The sequence below is a fragment of the Cyprinus carpio genome, chromosome B7 (genome assembly GCF_018340385.1).
Source record: "Cyprinus carpio isolate SPL01 chromosome B7, ASM1834038v1, whole genome shotgun sequence".
Lineage (NCBI taxonomy): Eukaryota > Metazoa > Chordata > Actinopteri > Cypriniformes > Cyprinidae > Cyprinus > Cyprinus carpio.
In genome coordinates, this window is record NC_056603.1 from 20,651,736 (window position 1) to 20,669,346 (window position 17,611).

General features: G+C 38.6%; 1 long non-coding RNA gene across 3 annotated transcripts in view; it reads left to right on the plus strand.

Moving 5' to 3' along the window:
- Nucleotides 1-17,611, plus strand: part of LOC122137973 — a 41,450-nt gene that overhangs the window by 16,295 nt on the left and 7,544 nt on the right. For 2 of the 3 annotated variants that reach the window (XR_006155188.1, XR_006155186.1), the window contains exons 2-5: nt 3,752-3,854; nt 5,082-5,184; nt 10,518-10,667; nt 10,990-11,056. This is a non-coding gene — a long non-coding RNA (uncharacterized LOC122137973). Of the gene's footprint in view, nt 1-3,751; nt 3,855-5,081; nt 5,185-10,517; nt 10,668-10,989; nt 11,065-17,611 lie in introns of all 3 variants that reach the window. The other variant, XR_006155187.1, reaches the window with a different exon arrangement.

Genomic DNA, 17,611 nt, shown 5'->3' on the forward strand with positions numbered 1-17,611 from the left:
CGATGGGCCAGAGTTGCCCAGCAAACAAACATACAGCAATTAGTCTATCAGCATTCTGTTGGTCTAGACTTTCAAACTAGTTTGGAGCAACAAACACAAACTAGTCTAGTCTCTCTCTGGTTTCTTATTAATTTGGCCTTCAGAGAATCTTTCTTTCTTTGTCTATAGATCAGTCTTTATCTCCATGACCTTCTCCTCAAACATTGTCTACTGTCAGCACTGCCCTCCTGCCTGGATCAAGTAGCACAGACGGTGTTCTTTCAAACATACAGCTGTACATGGAAAAGCTCAATGTCTTGCTTCTGTATAAATTGATACTTCAAATGTGGCATAGACATGGCTCTACTGTGCATTTCTTTTGTGATTAGAATGCCAGACATCACTTTGCATATTAGTACAATGATCGAAATGTATTGGCAAAGAACTCTAAGAAAAACTCACCACCAAAGGAAAAAAAATAAAAATTCCCTCTCTTGTGGGATAGCTGCTTTGTTTGTCTTCAAGTTCGCAAGTTCACTTTGGAAATAGAAGCGGTGGAACAGAGGGCTCACCACCACTGTTTATTTTATTGTAGCTCACAAATGTCATTCATTATCCTGGTGTGGGAAGCAGCCCCTGGTGCTCCTCTCCATGCATCCCAGCTTTGGCTAATCACTCCTCTTTTCCCATCATCTGCAAATCCACACTTGCGGGTGCGCTGCTAAGCAGCCGAAGAATAAAACTCATATGCGTTTACACTGGCTAAGTGCTTCATGTGGCAATTGTAAGATTTGTCACTGTTTATGAGACATAATTGTGTTTTTCTTTTGGATTCTTCACTATGCATCTCTCTCTGTCTGTACTCTCTTTGAGTTTGTGTTTCTACATGGCGAGTAGATATAAGTTGTGTCATGAAACAAGAAGGCTAGCATTTAAGTTCAACTCAGTGGCACTTGGGTGCTACAGGCCTTCCTGGATGTACATTAAGTAATTTGATAGAAGGAAAAGGGTTTTGTTTTTTTCACTCCTCCTAATATTATTTATTTATTTATTTATTTATTTATTTGAAATAATAAATAATAATACTTACAGTATATGAAAAAGAAAATAATATTGTTATCACTATTCTATTAATTAAAGCCAAGTATGATTAATTCCAAAATAATAACTAAAGGCAGTAACAATTTAAACAATATATTTTATTTGTGAGCTTATATTCAGCTATTCTTTTTAATAGTTAACTTTCACCTATTTTTGATTTTTCATCCGTCATCAAAGCTCTGTAAATATTGGTCACAGATGTGGAGATTTACTTTAAATTTTACCAAGCTGATAACTCACAAAAACTCCCACAGATCATGGTTTCATGCCATTTTAAGTATTATTTTAATGTGACAAAGTGGTTATAACTAATTGTTAGAGTTGTTTACTTTCTTTCTTTCTTTTCCTTTTTTTTTATTAGTCTTCCCATTAACGACATTATATTGTTACATTGATAGGTGGATGTGCTCTAAAGTTGCACCTTCTTTTTGTTGTGGAAATATTTTCATATTAATTTCTTCTCTCAGTTTGTTGAGGTCAGACATAAGGAGCATGAATACACTGGAGTGCCTAATTGCAGACCTGGTACAAACATATCCACATCCCATATGATCAGATCTTCATAACTTTTTGCATCGCTGTCATTTTTGTTGCATTTCTTAAGAGGATACCACATAGCACATTTTTTAATTCTCATCTCCCAGCTGTGTTAGCAGTGTCAGAATTGTTTGAAAACAGTATGCCATTACTCAGGTATTTCAAACTTATTTTTACCTCTAAGTGAAGAACGAAAAAGAACTTTGTTGAACTTGCAGAACTCCCTTTTCCCCACTATTCAGCACAGTCAAGCACTGACTTCTTGAAATGTAAAGGACCCTCCTTTGGGCATGATTGCCTAATTCCGTATTTGGCTAATGTCCTTTTCTATTCATACAATAAAGGAATAGACGGTAGAGAGTCTGTGCTACATTTACAGTATCAGTTTATACAGAAGCAATACATACAGCAGTACATAGAGGTATTGTCCTAAGTCTGATAGTATTGAGTCTGTGCTACTTGATCTGGGCAAGAGGGCAGTGAAAACAGCGGGTTATCCCAGTGGATGATATTCAAAGAGAAAGCCAAAGAAGAGTTCATGCCCGGGCCCACATGGAATCTGCAGATTTTGATAGATTTGAAATAGATTTTGACTGCAAAGTTGTCCACATAGCTCACCCCTTGCATTTTATTTTCATAGTTTGACTGATTGGATTGTTACAGCAAGCAGTAAGCACTTTACTTAACACATTTTACCATATTTAAATCCCCCATCAAAAAATCTCTCACTTCTCTGGACCTTAGTGAATTTGGCTAAAGCACATCACTTGCTTGAATCTGATCTGAAAATCCCATATAAACAAGATGAATTTAGCTCCCCCTCCTGTTTAATGCCCCACCAAACTTCATTGATCCACTCAAAAAGAGTATTCTTTTATTTCTCGATCTCTATGTACGTTTCTCCCAGCGAAAAAGAGAAAGGCAGAGACTTAATTCATTTAGAGGGTCTCTGGAGACAGAGCTAGTGTCTAGACAGGCCTTTACTTTAATGTGTAAAATGCTCTTTCTCTCTTCCTCCAGCTCTTCGTGACACCTGTGCGAAGTCCCCGCCTAACCACCCCCATCTCTTTCTCTTTCTCTCTCTCTCTCTCTCTCTCTCTCTCTGCTCCGGACTCTGCTCTTTCTTCATTCAGAGGACGGGAGCGTGGGCTGAATCCTTGACCCTGCATTGAGCTGTCCTCTCTGGGCAATCTGGGCAGCGCTCTCACTCCCCTGCCTGACATGCCAGAGTCCTTTCTGTTGTGCTATTATCAGCTGAGTGTTATTACCCCTCTTTGCACAGGAGAATCTGCCCTGATTTTCATTGACCCGTCCTGAATCAATGCTTTTAAAAATCTTAGACACCTTTTACTTAAGAGCAAAAGCATGCATTTTATGTTTTGACATGGTAGTATTGATCCGGCAGGCGGCAGAGGAAAGAGCGGTGGGGGCTGGGCTAGTATGACGGCACTCTCCTTCCTCTGTCTTTCTGTCTCCGTTCTCTTCCTCTCTGGCTTTTCTGTTTGTCTTTTCTTCACTTTTTCGCCCCCCTCCTCATCTTCCTCCTCCTGTCCGTGTCTGGTAACGCTGCCATCCTTAATGGCTTTCTCATGCTGGCTCTTCTGGTGTCCCCAGTGTTCCTCTAGATCTGATCAATACCCCCCCCCCCCCATTTGCCCTCTGATAAATTATGGATGTAGCTCTCACATCACATATAAAATTTCTATTGTGTTTGTCAATGGCTGATCGATATTCCACCTCCGCTCATCCTCATCCTCCCCCCCCCCCCCATTTCTAGTTCTTTCATCTCTTTTGCCATCCAGGATTGTTAGTGTGCTTGTGTATGTTTGTTTATGATTTCTGTCTTTTTTTTCTAATCTGAGGTCTCCTGGGCTAGAGGCAGAGCTGCAATATGTAGCAGACAACAGAGACTGTAATGTTCAAATACGAGTATCCACCTTCTCGCTCCCTCTGTGCATTCCTTCACCCTCCATCCTTTCTTTCCAGCCTTTCTTCTCTCTGAAACGTCGTTAACATGTGTAGACATCAGTTTCAGACAAAATACTGAGGTTTGGAGATGCACACGGCTTTTCTCTAGGTGTGTGGATGAGGGGTCCCATTTGACATGAACCGCAGCTCTCTCTCATCCCTGCAGGCAGCGCTCTGGCTCAGCCCACCGCCAAGAGAGACTGCTGCCCCAAATAAACAGCTACAGGAGAGATGAAATGAAAGAGTGGATTACAGCGAAGGGAAAACAGGTAAACTTGCTCAGAGCTGTCGTTTGTGGGAGAGGCCACAGTTTGATTCTCTCAGATCTAACATCTTGTGGTTGTTAAAGAGAGGGAGAGGGAGAGATAAAGAGAATGTCAGAAGAGAGAGTATGGCTAATGTAATTTGGGTCGTATTTATACACATTCAGCACATATCTGCGCCATGTGGCATACACTGAATTTTTGGGGTGGAAAATTCTTTCAAAATGTCCCCAGAAGTTTTCCTAATCAGACATATTATACATGTCCTTAAAAAGTGGTTCATAAATGTAGTAAATGCTGTTTTCTTTTGCTTCTAAAAATGCCTTTGTGTTTGGGTAAAGTCAATAATAATTATAATTAGCTTTCTTTGAAAATAATAGAGGAAAGAGTTATGGTATAGATGTCTAAGACTCTTTTTCTTTATGTGTTTGTCTTTTTCATGATTGCTTAACCTATTTATCTCTGAGACTGGGATCACCATTATATTTCTATTCACTGGACTTCAGGGACATTCACACAGGATGACAGTAACTATAAAGTTATAAAGATAGTTCTAATTCTGTGAGAATACCCACAGTCCACAGCACAGCTATAATGTTAACCACACACAGGAACAATGATGTTGAATTAATTTTTCAGAAAAACATGTTGTTGTTATTATTTATTTATTTATTTATTTTCAGCTGGTAACATTAAAGTCAATGAGAGCGTTTGAGATTCATGTCACTGTATTTGATGTAGTATGTGTGTCGGTCAGTGATTTGATTTGAGAGTGAATAAAGGATTCATTTTATATTTGGAAGACTTGGCATATACCAGTTGTATGGAATATTTTCTCACTTCAGTTGTTCTTTTTAGAGCTTGAATGTTTTGGACCCCATTGAAATATGTAAAAAACTTTCTTCAAAATATATTTTTTTTGTGTGTGTGTTCAGCAGAGGAAAGGGTGAGTAAATTGACACAATCTCCATTTTTTTTTGGTGAACTATCCATTTCATCAGTTAGATCTTTTTCATTTAATGCATTTACATTTTTACATGTACTTTTATGAATCTGGCAGACATTTGGAAGAGTTCAGAGGATTAGAAGATTATGATTTGTTTCTTTTTCCAAACAGACGGTTTATGCTGCAGTTTTGTACAGGTAGAAGGCTACAAACCTTCTGGGTTTCAGCCACGAGGGCTGTGAGACTTTATGGGTGTGTGTAGTGATTGTGTTTGGATGCTGTTTCAGAGTGTTCTTTGAGGGCCGCAGGGGTACAGAGTGATGTGATGAGCTAAAGAGACTGGCTGACACTCAGAGAAGATTTTCACTCTGCTCCGCAAGTGCCTGTGAGGTGAGAGGTCATCCTCACACTGATGTGAAGCACAGAGGAACAGACAGACAAAGAGCGCACACACACACAAACAAGCCATTATAATTCCGTCTCTTTCAGTCTTCTGGTTTATGATTCCATAGCAGTCTTTTGTTTTCAATTAAAGTTTTATTGAATCACGGAATCTCTATGAAATCCTGTGCAAATGTTTTTGTGTGTCATTCACAGTCTGTTCCTGTTCGTCTTGTTGTATAGTCGAGAGCCTAATTTCTGAGGGAAACATAAATGCAGTTAAATCCTTAGTGTTGCCCTGCCGTCCTGCCTCGTAGCCATGATGAATAATTCAGAGAGAGATCCTCTCCACTGGAGGAGAGGGACAGTTACACACATTCCTGCTGGCAGAAAATCCATACTCTCTGACATCTTGCTTCAAACTGCAATTAATACAGACTGAAGCCGGATCTGTTTGAGCCGGTAATTGTTTTTAAGGTGAAGTGTTAAATGTGTAATTGTGGTTGAAGGTTAATTTCTGAAGAAGTAGAATGGAAGACGGAACGGAAAGGTGGAGTGTGGTGTGCTGCGTAAAAAGTGAAGGTGAATTTTTCAGGACAATGAAAAAGGTTGATTCTTTTCTCTCCATCCATTAGCCACACAAACACACACACAGGAAAGGCTCAGAACTGTGATAATGGGGTTCATTCACACATATTTGTATTGTCAGCTGACTTCGGCTCATTTAGCAGTGTATGTGTGCCTTCTTATTGATGATGCACAATATATTGGTAGCACTGGATATCTGCCAATATTATGGATTTTTTTTTTTTTTTTTTTTTTTATTAGCATTGGTCAATATTGGATATTTAATTATGCAAGCTTATCTCCTCTTTAAAAAAAATAGAATATCTCGTAACACTTTACTTAAAGCCTTTATGTATAATGCATTATAAAAAGGTTTTTAAAGGTATAATGCATTGTAATTATTAATAATGTGCATTGTAATACAATATATATTGTTGTAAAAAATTATTATTACCGGATTTAAAATGCATAGTGTAGCAAATAATTGATAAGTGTTATAATGTATTATGTGGTTAAAATTATTCATGAGATTGTACAATGTATTTTAATGTACATTAAAATAAATAATAAATACATAAAAACTAACCTTATAACTCACTAAACATTAATGTCTAAATATCTAAACAACTGAATATCTTTTAAAAATATATGTACACAATCTTTGCCATTATCTAATGCTCACTTAAAGCACCTCTCTGTCAAGCTCAGCACTGAATACTCCTCAGACACAAACACACAGACGCTGCTTCCTCTACACTCTAAAACCTGACACTGTCCCGCATCTCATCCATAACTCTGAGAAACGAGATCTGAAGTGTCATAATCACATCATGCAGACCTGTTCGCCAGACGAGAGGAGCCAGTGAGGATCTGTGCACTGACACTAAAACCGCAGACACATTGAGACATTTGAACATAATGACTCACATGGACATAGAGAGCAAATAGAGACTTTTACTTAAGTCACCTGCATAAAGGCCCTAGTAATCCCACATGTGTCTCCTCTAGAGTTTCAGAAGAGATCGCTCAGATTGCCGTCTAATGATGACAAGACTGTCACTGTCAGCTTCTGATGAAGGATGAGAGGGTCATGTAAGCCACATTAAGCTGTGAAACTCTAAATTTGTTTGACTCTAGATAGACTTGGGCTTAATGAGGTGTCTGGATATCCTGGGTTATACACACAAACACACACACACACACACACACACGCGCACTTGTGTCCTTGCAAATATGGCATATTACACACGCTCACGCACTGACATTCAAAACCCTTTCCTAAAGACATATTCACCAATATAATTAGTCCTTCCAGACCCTCTCCAAGTGTCCAGTTGTCTCTTTCCTGATGGATTCTAAAGAGAGTGACAGAATTAACAGCAAGATTATTTTTCCAGTTCAGACATCTGTCTTAGCACACTGGCTAATAATATTTCACCAGCTTGAGACGTGAGACACACACAATGTATCACGTGCGTACACTCACAGCAGATCCGTGCATTTGTGATGTGTGCGGGGTTGGCCTGATTTCTTCTCTGCTATGGGAAGATCGGTTTACTTTCTGAATGCTTTATGTCAGTTTGAGCACTTGATGTATAATGAATTTTCACTTGTGTGTGTTTTCTTTTAAAAATATTTTATGGCTGTTTAATATTGAGCATTCAGAGTTCGTCTTTATGACAGAATGAAAGTGGTACAGCGATGATCAAACGCTTACTCTTGTTCCAGGTCAGAGTAGAGATGAATCTGTGGTAGTGTGACTCCTGAGAGAGATTGAACGAGAGAAATAGAGAGACGGAGATAAAGAGAGAGATCAGAACGCGGTGAGACTGAGGGACCCGCATAAACAGTCCAGCCTTTTCTGTTTTTGTCGCTAATTGTTCACAACATGTCAAAAACGTTATGCTTTCTAAATGTAGAATGACTTGCCTTTGATGTGCAGAAGTATTTCTGAAACAGCAAGAGACTTATCAATTCCTTGATCATTTCATAATAACATTATTTTATTAATTTGTATTTTGTTATCATCACCTCATATTTATACAACAGATGTTTTTGGTCCTCGAATCTGATTGGTTGAGAGGAGTGCAATATTCTAGTGATAACAGAGTTCCAACTGTTTCATTGTTTGCATCACTCCACTTGCAGTATTTCTCAAAGCGAGTGTCATGGTAGATGCCCAAATCCACTATAATTGTATAAATAATACTGTTTTGTGTCACAGAATGTAGTTTTAAGAGTTTTAATGCGAGAATGTACAGATGTTTAGACTTAGAGTTATATGGCGGTATATTGCACACTGTGATTACTCGTCTATGGGCGATATACACAGCCATATTGCACCGCTACAAGTGTGATATTGCTATTTAGACGCTATAGGCATTTGACTTTTCTAATTAATCCTATTCAATACGGTGTTAACTAATGCAACATGTAATGTTCTGTTCAGCGCATTCTCACTTTTTTAATGCATTGGTCAAAACTTTCATACACTTTATCTGGAGTAAAACAGAACATGCTATATATTCAGTGCCCTAAACTGTCAAAGCAAGAAAAACTTTTCTACTTTTTTTCTCTGTGACCAACTCAAATTCCTGGCCAGGAAGTGCTGCTCTCTCTCTCTGCCTGTTGCATTTCCATGGGGCTTAGTCTGCATGTGAGCTTCTGTTCCGATGTTCCAGTTCCGGGTGTGATGTATAGACCTGTCGATCCAGCACTCAGCCTAATATGGGCTCACTCCAGGGTTCCTATTTCAGTGTCTTTCCCTGAGCTGCACGACCACTGATATGAGTGCTGTCTTAGGGTGCAGGGCTTGATTCTCTTCCTCATACCCCCTTTGAGATGCTCAGAATGCAAGGCTACTAAAGTGACAACACAGATAGATGTCTTCTCACACCTGTAATAGGTGAGATCAAGTGTAGTGTATTAGTGTCACCGCTGTCGCCTACAGGATTTGCGCACACACACCTTCACTGAATTTTTACCCACTATTTGAGTGTCTTTCTGAGGAAGCTTGTGGGTAAGGCATGTCAGATGTGTGAGGGTGATTGTCATCATATGTTGAGTTTAATCTCTGAAACTTCTGCACTGTGTGGGTGTTTCACGTTATCAGTGTGGCTCAGTCTGAGGTGGGCTTGACAGTCACACCTTAAATTACATTTTTTTTTTTTTTTTTTTTTTACACGGAGTAAAAAATAAATGTGTACAATATAATATCTATTGATGTAAAGCAAGACATATCCTAAAACCGGATTGTAGCCTATTAAAAATATTATACTGATACTGTATAAATATACTAGTATACAGGTCCTTCTCAAAAAATAAGCATATTGTGAAAAAGTTCATTATTTTCCATAATGTAATGATAAAAATTTAACTTTCATATATTTTAGATTCATTGCACACCAACTGAAATATTTCAGGTCTTTTATTGTTTTAATATTGATGATTTTGGCATACAGCTCATGAAAACCCAAAATTCCTATCTCAAAAAATTAGCATATCATGAAAAGGTTCTCTAAACGAGCTATTAACCTAATCATCTGAATCATCTAATTAACTCTAAACACCTGCAAAAGATTCCTGAGGCTTTTACTCCAACTCCCAGCCTGGTTCATTACTCAAAACCGCAATCATGGGTAAGACTGCCGACCTGACTGCTGTCCAGAAGGCCATCATTGACACCCTCAAGTGAGAGGGTAAGACACAGAAAGAAATTTCTGAACGAATAGGCTGTTCCCAGAGTGCTGTATCAAGGCACCTCAGTGGGAAGACTGTGGGAAGGAAAAAGTGTGGCAAAAAACGCTGCACAACGAGAAGAGGTGACCGGACCCTGAGGAAGATTGTGGAGAAGGACCGATTCCAGACCTTGGGGGACCTGCGGAACCAGTGGACTGAGTCTGGAGTAGAAACATCCAGAGCCACCGTGCACAGGCGTGTGCTTTTGAACCAGAAACAGCGGCAGAAGCGCCTGACCTGGGCTACAGAGAAGCACAGTGTCAAGTACCCACAGTCAGTGATGGTCTGGGGTGCCATGTCAGCTGCTGGTGTTGGTCCACTGTGTTTTATCAAGGGCAGGGTCAATGCAGCTAGCTATCAGGAGATTTTGGAGCACTTCATGCTTCCATCTGCTGAAAAGCTTTATGTAGATGAAGATTTTTGTTTTTCAGCACGACCTGGCACCTGCTCACAGTGCCAAAACCACTGGTAAATGGTTTTACTGACCATGGTATTACTGTGCTCAATTGGCCTGCCAACTCTCCTGACCTGAACCCCATTGAGAATCTGTGGGATATTGTGAAGAGAAAGTTGAGAGACGCAAGACCCAACATCATCTTCATATCACTGTATGCTGCGTATGCTCTTCTGTATCATCCGCGCCACAAGGATGCACTGTTTCTACGTGTATTTAGCTTTGATTTGAAATAAAGCAGTGCATCCTTGTGGCATGGATGACACAGAAGAGAATACACAGTATACGGTGATATGGAGAGACACAGAGGAGACCGTTTTTAAGGGTTTGGAACGACATGGGGATAAGTGATTAATGACAAAAAATTCCTTTTGGGGTGGAGTATCCCTTTAAACACAGAGATGGTTAGTTCATAATACTTAGTGCATAACACCATATTTTATCATTATTTAAATTACTATTTTATACTGATTGTATTAACAGGACAGACCTTATTTGAATGATGTATTTATATGTCAATTCATATCATGCTTTGCTTTTTTCCCTCTTCAATATAGTAATTCTAGTCCATGTTTTCATGCAGGTTTTAAAGGTGTGGACTTACACTATTTACATGAATGCGAAGATGTTGGTTCCAATTCATAGGTAATTGTCCCTTCTGGGTCTGGATGCTGGGAGTCTTGAAGGAGCCTAGCTCAAGATCATGGCGAGTGCTAATCTTCTTATACTTAAGGTATCAGGTTCCCCTTTGATGTTTCAAAACATGTTGACTCCTATCTCGCCCAAGAAGGCAATCCAGACACAGCCTTGAGGAACATGGTTTCTTTGTGTCTTGCTTGCATTACCCTTCCTGAAGTTGATTAATGTTGCACAAAAAAAGAAATCCATTTTAATTATGAATGTCAGAAGAAATGCCCTTTTTAGTTAATTTCTCGCCATTATCACTTTAATTAATCAAGAATTTACAATCACATGATTTATTACTTTTTTTTTTTTTTTTTTTTTTTAGATTATCTGAAAGGTGTTGATTTTTGTCTTTTTGCATTTTCTCTAAGGGATATCATTGGCATCATGATGAGTAATTCTCTGGACATCCTTTGAAAGGTGGGCCATAGCCAACAGGTAAATGGGTAAGATTACTAACCAATCATTTTCAAAAATCAATCACACTGATGCAGTTTTTTCCCTGCAAGCTATTAAAAAGGCCCAAATGTCAGGTGGGTGTGAAAGAGATGGAGTAGAAATGTTGGGTGTTGCTTATTCATAAGCGTAAACCAGCTGAGATAGTTGACAAGCTCATGTTCTCTAAATCCCTCTTGAATATAAACACATTCAGCAAAGAATATTAGTCTACTTCCTGTATAATTACTAAGTACCTGACACGTACACCTAAGTCCTGTCACTAACACTATACTGTAGCTCTCCACACAACACAATCAAAAACAAATGTCTTCTGCATGACCTGAAGGGGTTCCTCTATAAAGCTTCTTGGATGCTTTATGTGTGAATTTAAGTCATAATTGTGTGGATCTTTAAGAGGCTATAGACAGGTGTGGAGGAAGGACATGCTTTATCACTTTGACTGTCTCTCAGCATTAGAGGCATTGTGTGGAAAACAGGATATTTTATTTATTTTTTTTTTACTTTAAGACCCATAAAGTATTTGAAATGTTATCTTGCCTAAGGATAAGAGTGTCTCTGTGCTATCTGAATAGAATCAAGGCAGCACAAAAGCAGGTGTTGGCATTTCTAGTTTGACTTGCGATTGTAATTCAGAAACGGTATGATTTGTATGATGACTCTTTCTGTGGTTCAGCATTTGGTGTCAAAGGTCATCTCTTCCCAATCTCATGCGCAGGTGTTCACTCTACATTTTAACCCATAAATAGTGATTTGTAAAAGCAATAAAACTGATCAATACAGCATCAGTATTAGTCATGGGGTTTAATTATTTCGCATGCATATCAGTGTTTTATAACAGAACTAACAAATTCAGAATTGAATTAAAAATGCCTGTTAAATTTTAAATTCAAATTTAAAATTTAATTTCTGAATTTTTCTGAAAAGAGGGTCCAAATAGTGACCATGCAGTATTGCAATTTGAAGGTGATTATAAATAAAATGTTACAGTTCAAAGAAAATCATATAGTGTGAGTTTTTCATGATAAAAGCAAAGGTTTTGAACGTTTGAAAAAAAAATCTAAAAAGCCTTAAAGTTTGAAGGTTTGTAGGCCATAGATGTACTTATGTTTTAAATGCCACTGTATATTAGATTGCATTAACTGCTGAATCTCTTTGAACTCAATTCAGTAAATTCCAATTCAGTTTCCTGTGAGGTGTGGCCAATTAATTAAAAAATTCCAGCTAATATATTGAAAGGGAGCAATTATGAAGCAATTCTGAATTTTGCCCAGTCCTGCAAGGAACAAATCGAAATGTTTGATATTTGAAAAACTTATGAGTTTTTGCAAATTTGAACTGCCAAAATAACATATTTGGCTAGAATTCTTCTTTATTGCTCTACATTTGTTCCACAAGTGTTTAAATCTGCCATCATTAAAATACCGTCCTATCCCTGTGTAGGGATAGTACTATCCCTATGTTTAAAATCAGCTAGTTTAATCTAGTTTGGACCCACATGGGCTTGGGCTGTGCTTTCTCTGTAGCGTCTTCCCTGGGGTCACAGTAAAACTGGCAGCGTACATCTTTAAAGCCAGACACTTTGAGCACATTAGCATAGCATTAGCTTGGTAATGACAGATTTACCAAGCTGAGTCACCATGTAGCTACATGACGCTGCTCTCATGGAGAGAGCTGAAATGCTAGATTATATTCAGAGAAACAAATAGCTCTCCTCCCTGAAGAGCACTTGTCATTATGGAGAGCAGGAAAATAAGTTGGGATTGGAGGGTAATGCCCTGCAGAATGAACTGAAATGGCATAACGTAAACCATCAGAAAAGCCCACTAATGGTTTCAGGCAAGACTTGAGTGCTCCAGGTTTGATGCTATCTAAAACTTGTGAATAGCATTGGGGGAAGAGTCATGAAGTATAAAAGAGACGTCTGTGTGTGTTAGTGTGTGCATGTGTGTGGTTTTACAATCTAACCACGGTCTCTGTGCAATTGCATTATGTTTCTGTGTTTATGTTGCTATCTGCTGTGTGTGTGTGTGTGTGTGTGTGTGTGTGTGTGTGTGTGTGTGTGTGTGTGTGTGTGTGTGTGTGTGTGTGTGTGTGTGTGTGTGTGTGTGTGTGTGCATTTTAGAGCAAATCTTTCTGAGTGTGCTATGCTTTTTAGTGTGTGTTTCTGTGCGTTTGTCTGTGTGTTTCGAGTGATCTTGCTGAGAGCCCTGTGCTGTTGTGGTGTGTGTGTAAACTCTGTGGTCTGGTCTGTTTTCTTACTCCGGTTTCAGAGCGCAGCCTGAAAACGTTCATATTTTTCATGGCAGCTAAGAGAGAACCATAAATTCACAGCGTGCGTTAGTATTTTTATCCACTTTACATAATGAAAGTTCCAGAGTATGTGTGTGAGAAAGAAAGAAAGAGCTTGAGAGCAGGGTGGGATGTGAGCTTTGGGTTACTGTGAAAGGGTGGATGTCGCAAGTAAAACAAAACTAACTCTTGTGGCAATTTAAATGGCTGTTAAAAATTTGGCACTTGAAAGCAGTGTTCGCTTTCACATGAAACTCAATCAAGTTTTAGGCCCGAGTGCTCCCGACCAAAAAAAAAGGAACAGACTCAGACTTCCAACCACACATTACATGCCTCGTGACAGCTCTTATTGTGTAGCGCTCCTTCGAACAAGGCCGAGATAAACTGTCCCGGCACCGTCACAAAGTCACTGGAGCCAGTCAGTCCAGACACTTCGCTAGTGCCACCTGTTGCCACGCTGCTGTGTAACACACACCTGTCCTTCAGGTAACACACACTTGAAGCAGATACCTAAGAGGCAGGGCAGCAGACCCAAATGGCCACAGGGTGGTGGGCAAGTCTAAGACTCCCATCTCACACACACACACACACACACACACACACACACACACACACACACACACACACACACACACACTTGAGAGCTATTGTGAGTACAGTAGAAGAGAGGTTTAAGGGGGATTATGGTGTTGCCTCTAGCGGGAAGGCTAAACTTTGACTGCCTCAGTAACTGATACTAACTGATCCACCTTTCATCTCTCTGAGTCACTGATAGCCCGTCAATTCCTGTTATATAACAGCACAGGCCTTTGTGTGCAAATGAAGGTCTTTTTGTCTGGACATCCCATAAATGTTTGCACGCCCCTAAAATGTTCAGTTTCTGTCAGACTAAAATAATATTCATTTCCTTTTGAAATTGTTTAGCCAATTGAAATCGTACTGTCAGTCCTTGTTTTTTTTTTATTTTTTCCTCTTTTTTTTTTTCTTCTAAAGTTGGACTAAAAGTCCTAGATCACGTGATTTGTAGGTTGTCTTAGTCCAGTATGTATAAATGTTAATCAGACTGCAGTTGGAATGCACTTGTGCTATATATACTGTAATATATATATTTTTTGCAGACACTTTTTTTTTTTTTTTTTTACATTGAGGTTTCTGTTGAGGTTTACAACATTAGATACTTTTATTTGGCAAGGATGCATCAGCATTTTTAAAAGTAAGACTTTTACAAAGAAACATAACAAAATTACAAAGTAACAAAAAATTATATTCTATTTCTAGTAATTATAAATAAATTGTGTACTTTAAAAAAATCTGTTCATCAAAGAAAAAAATGTTTCTTGAGCATCAAATTAGCATATTAGAATGATTTCTGAAGGATCATGTGACACTGAATGCTGGAGTACTTGCTGCTGAAAATAACATTGCATACATTACATTTATTACATTATTCTTATTAATTTATATTCAGAAAATATTCAAATAGAAAATTGTTTACATTTTTAACAATATTTTACAACATTACAGTTTTTGCTCTATCTTTGATTAATTAAATGCAGCCTTGGTGACCATAAGAGAGAGAGAAAACTAACAAACAAACAACAACAAAACAAACAAACTTTTGAATGGTTTATTATTATTATTACTATAGAAATATTAAGATTTAAATGTATTTCATACCATTCACACTGTCTTTATCGTCTTCTAGTGTCTTTATCATGGTCTGATCCTCTTCTGCATTTTGGTCATGTGCTCTGCCATGCATCCATGGAGAAGGAAGGAGAGAGAGAGAGAGAGAGAGAGAAAGAAGCTCCTGTGTAGAATGATTTCTGTGGTGGAGGAAAGTGGAACCAAGCCTCTTAAAACATGAAAACATTCCCCTTCAAACCACCATGACTTAAGCGATTAGGCTGCATCCATAGCAAAACACTCCTATTTCCTGAAGATATTTGGGGCGTTTAATTCTTAAACAATATTGCTTGGTGTGCGGTGTCTCTCCCTTTTTTGCAAGTGCTTTTTATTGCTATTCTCATGCTAGTCACTTGAGTAAAGCAAATGAGTGGTGTAGTGAGGTCCCGACCGAATAGATTTACAATAGCCTCCGTTTAATTATTTCCACAGCCGCTTCTGTTATGTCAACACACATTAAAGGCAGGAAATAGAGAGAAGGAGGGCAGGAACATGGAAGCTACTCCATGCGAGCGTAGCACGCATGTGCGGCAGTGGCAGACAGTGACATAGGATGGTATGCATATTTCATACACTGCATGCATTTTTTACTGGGTGGATTCTATGAGTGCTGTGGCTTTGTACTGTTTCTGTCACCGTGGCTTTGGGTGTGAACGAACAACTGCCGTGTACAATTTCACTGCGATGTATGCTAGGAAAGCGTTTGTATTCTATCCTGGTCTGTGGAGGCTAGTCAGGGGAATCTGCGATAATGAGGTCGCCAATTGAAAAATCATCCTTTGGTTTCTTCTCAGTCTGTGGTGAACATATACATGGAAAGCCACCATTTGACAGGCAGTCAATGTGTTGTAAAAGGATATTTTCGAGGATTAGGCCAATGGCAGCAGCTCAATACCTGGGAATCTTTTCCCATGGTGCTGCCTAAACGGTAATATTGTGGACGGATTGATACCGCATATGCAAATACAAACACAGACACACTTTTAAATTATAATATTGATGTGTAATTCAGCTGGGTATTGGCATCATGTTAGGCCTGTCCTCTCTTCTGATTACTGGTGGCAATTTCCTGGAGTAGTGTTCCCAGACTGCGGTTAGATGTCTGATTATACTGTTCACCAACTTTTTTTTAATATATGCCTTCACCGACGACATAAGAACCAGCAGCAATCAAACATGCAAACGATCAGCAGGCCGATAGTGTTTGGGTTAATGTAGGGGTTGACAGAGATGCAGTGTTTCCAGCACAAGCCTGGAGAGAACCGCATTCACTGTAATGATTGGCAGGCTCCTTAAGCTGGAATTTAACAGCGGGAGGAGGGAGCCGTGGGCACCAGCCGGGTATCCAGTGTTGTGTCGTACAATTGCCTAAATTTAAAAGGTTACACTCCCCCTCTCCCTCCAATCTCAAAGGCAAACCTCCTTACCACAGACAATGTCTCCAGAGCGGCTCAGACTGTATCAGTCTGCTGTAATTGTCTGGTTTGTGTTGGAGCTGGTAATGGCAGAGTGTTTCTGTGGTGTGAGGTGTCTCTGCCTTGTTTTCAGCCTTTGAAAAGTTTACACATAAACACAGGGACAGTGGAATTCACTCAAACTTTGACCCGCCCTGCAGACAGAAATCAGTCTGCTTAATGTTAGGACTGGGTGGAACTTGAGACTGTTGACAAGTCGCAACACAGGTGAGAGTCTCTCTCTCTCTCTCTGTGTGTATGAAATGAGGTTGTTGCCTTGTGAAAACTCTCTGATGTTTCTCTCATTATTATGGCTGGATGAAAATATTAATTCTCTGTTTAAATGAGAAAATTAGTCCGGTTAATGAACAAATGACTCTTATCAGTCAGTTCAAAATTCATTCAGGACTCTAAAACTCTAAAGGTACCATTTGAGAGTTTTTAAGAATCACAGCCTAAAACAGTCAATAAATCAGCATCAAGCTATCATTACTTTTGCAGAGCCTGATTTTACCAAGTACGACATGTTCCTGGATCAACATCCTTGTTGACCCTGGAACAACATTGTGATTAACCAATCAGACTTGAAGAACCAGTTTATACTGTAGTTTTTGTGAAGTTTAGGCTTACAATCAGTGTTTAGTGCTTGTACATAAGTGTCATTCATCTGTCATTTCCTCTGATTTTAGGGAATACTAATGGTTACGGTTAGGTTTAGGTGTAGAGATATGGTCAAGAGTAAATATTTGGATTAAAATGTAGCTCCGGGGTCAACAAAATATGTTGACCTAACTCAGCAAAATAAGCACGTGCCATTACTTTCAGTGATGGAATATGGAATATTTTAATAAAATATTTTATAGTATATCAAATATTTCTATTTTATATAGTACCATTTATACATATATATATATATATATATATATATATATATATATATATATATATATATATATATATATATATATATATATATATATATATATATATATATAATAATAATAATAATAATAATAATAATAATAATAATAATATATATGATACATCCCTGATCATCATGAAAGGGTTCGCACATATATAAATCAACATATTTTAGTGTTGAGAT